We start from the raw sequence: 3,549 nt of genomic DNA on the forward strand, positions 1-3,549 counted from the left end.
GCTTTTTCGTTCCTATTCGGTCTCTCCGAGAGACCTTGATCTCAACGGGCACGAAGGACGTTGGCGATTTGAAAGTTCCCGCAGGCGGTTGAAAAGTTGGTCGATGCTTCCGTTTGAATTCTTTAAGAATCGCTCCTTCCCAACTCTGTTCCTGCATTTGTATAATAAAACACAACCAGTCGGGAAAGCTCCTCTTTCTTTCTGAAGAACTAAGAAGTCTCTTTAGTTAAGATTTCCAGCAAATATAGCAGGATTGCTATTGCTAAGCAATATAATCACGTTATGTTATGCTGTATGACTGCATCATTTAGCAATGGAAATTCTGGTCCCCGTTTGTGGCCATAACTCAAGAACTCTCTGTGGAACAGATAATAACTTACAGGTATCAAATATGAGTTAAATTAAGAAAATGAAAGAAGGGAAAAATAGTGAATAGATATTGGGCTCATCTCTGTTATCTCAGTAAGTATCAGAACAGCAGGATGGAGTGGGACCATAGCTAATGTTGACATACTAACAAATGTAAATGTATGAATGACATCTCTTCATTAGTTAAAATTAAAGAACTTAAAGGAGTTCAAACATTGTTAAAGAAGGAAGATAGGCTGGAAATGTAATGTTCCTGTCATAATCTCTTTTTATCTTTTCTATCTCTACTTTATACTTATGTTAAACATATTACAATGCAATACTATATTTGTATGACAAATAAATAAATAAATATTAGATTAAATGTATCGATGAAGACAATAGCAAACCTCAATAAAATCATAAAGATTAAAATGTTTCAATAATAAAGATTAAAGCAGAAAGTCAAATGGTTTTCAAATATTGACCTATCATTATAAAAGCTAGAAAATGAGAATGAGCATGAGATACAATTGAAGTATTAATCTGGGCATTGGAGTATCCAGAAATCAAGCAAATAGTCAGGATCCAAATAAAGACAGTTGCTTTCTTCAGACAATAATTAGCAAGCAGAAACTCACATATTTTGAACATTTTTTATTTATTAGATTTGTATGCCACCCCTCTCCGAAGACTGTGATATAAGCATTTGATGGACTGGAAAATTGATTATGGTCAGCTTGATTGAAGCTAAAAAAGAAAGGAAAGACAAGGATAAGATGAATAGCAAGATTGTACTTGGCAGCTACACAATATTAGCAGACACTAATCAAGTTGGTAAGTATACATTCATACTGGGCTAAAGAGCTGAACCCAGCTTGATGGCTTGTAATTAATTTCAATTCTGCTCACACAGCACAGTCATGGTTCTGTCTGCTATTTCCTTATAGTTCACACAGCTTCTTTTGTTACGTAAACCCTGTATCTTTCTTCTGATACCATAACCTTTATCCAACCTCCACCTTCGTGTCACCTATTCCTTTTGCTCCTAACATAAATAAGTAGTATACAATATTAAATCCTTTGTTCATTTACTGAAACTAAACCCACTGCTTCAATCTCTGGTAACTTCTGGGAATCATTATTGAAACTTCCCACCACTTTTAGAGACATAAGAAATCAGTATAATTCATGTTGTGGAAGAGCCTCAACATAGTTGAAGGAATTCAAAAAAATCAGCTTGCTCCAGTTTGCATCACTTCTCCCACTCACAACAGCAGGGCCCCCAATGTCTCCTCCCACCCTGCCTTAACAGAATTTGACCTTCCATAGGCATAATGATGAATTGTCTTCTCTTGGGAGGGGGGTCTTTGATACTATGGCTGCCAAGATTAAAGCCAAACACACACACACACAGAGGGAGAGAGAGAGAGAGAGAGAGAGAGAGAGAGAGAGAGAGAGAGAGAGAGAGTAATAAGGCAGCATCAATCAATATGAGGGCCAGGGCTATGTGGACAGTGGAGAAAACCTCAATTGCTAGATCAGTGGTCCAATATAAAGGCTTCAAACATGAAAACTATGCAGCTAATTTACATGGGTTTACTCCCCAAAAATACAGTACTGCCAGGGACTGCAGTTAAAATCTCTCCTCTGCAATATTAGATGCTTTCCAAATCAATTACTCAGTTATTGAAAAAATAGTTCCTTATTGAATCTTTTTATAGCAGTGGCTTTGCTAAGCAAAACTGTTTTTTAAGGGGTTTTTTTTTTTTTTGCAAACCCTATAGGCGTAGCAAAGTGTAGAAGAGGAAGTTAGTGGTGAAACTGTTTCATTGCTTGTTATCTTTCTATGTACAAATATATATGTACTGGGGAAAAGAAGGGGAAATAGCTGGAAAGATGCACCACATTGTATAAACCAATATTATTGAAAGCCTTGATGAAATTGTTCAGTCAAGTGGTTTTTATGCTCTGTTTGTTCATAATTGCCACTTTGCTTATTATAAGTTATGCACAATGCTGCATGATATACCAAGTGTATTGTATAAGAAAATTCTGCACAATATGTTCTACGTAAAGTGCAATGCCTTACCTTTCCTCACCCAAATAAATTCCTTTATTAGCCGTGTCAATATATTGTTGAACACTTATTTGGAAAAGAAGTTTTAAATGTTTTTTCTGGTGCGTGAAATTTTAGTTTTGCACAGTTGGTTGATTTTAAATGGCCTAATATTTGCTGTCCAGTGACAGCTGCCTTTGAAGTCTTCTTCAGCGTCTGGTATCTATTAATCTGTAATATTTTTGTTATTCCAGCTGGCAGTTCTGTTTGCTCCTGCTCTTATTCACCTGTCACGCTCATGAGCACCGAATCTTGATAGTGTACAGTCTGTATTAATTTGGTAGATTGGACAGAAAAAGCATTTGGAAGTCTGATAGGATTACTAATATGTTTATAATGATCTTTCCGCTGATGCACCTTGTATTTAAATTATTATTTTTATTTATATGGGTCCAGACTGATAGAGAAGAACACCTATTTCCTTGAAATACCTCCTTAGCTGATCATTACAGAGGTGTATAAAATTATGGATAAAGCAAAATTCTTATATTTTTAAGAAAAACCTAACACATAAAAAAAAGTACAGTACAACAAAATTAACAAATGCTAATTTGGATATTATGAATATGGATTAATTATTCATAAATTAGCTTGCCTCAACTTAGAACTCTCCAAAACCAGTCATAATTTCCTACCAAATAAGTACACCCCTACGGAGAGGGGCGGCATACAAATCTAATAAATAAATAAATTATTGTGCCTTCAAAAGTATTGACTCCTAGCAACTACCCAAACAAGCCCTTGCAGTTTTCTTGAGAAGATTTCACAAGTGGGTTGCCATTGCTTCCTTCCTAAGTCTGAGAAAGAAGGACTGGCCCAACTCCAACCAGCTGACTTTGTACCTAAAGCAGGATTACAATTCACGGTGTCATGGTTTTTATCCTGTTGCTTTAATAACCAAAGTGACTCTCCCCAAAATTACATCCAATTAAATGTAATTTTAAAAAAGGCTTGGAGACAGTAAAAGAAACAGTTCTTCATGTTGAGGAAAGACAGCCCATTAATCTGACAATATAAATCGAGCTGCAAATTTATAGTTTACTAGAAATAATTAGGTACAATTCTCACTGTTAACCAGGCTG

The sequence above is a fragment of the Erythrolamprus reginae genome, chromosome Z, assembly GCF_031021105.1.
Source record: "Erythrolamprus reginae isolate rEryReg1 chromosome Z, rEryReg1.hap1, whole genome shotgun sequence".
Classification (NCBI taxonomy): Eukaryota; Metazoa; Chordata; class Lepidosauria; order Squamata; family Dipsadidae; genus Erythrolamprus; species Erythrolamprus reginae.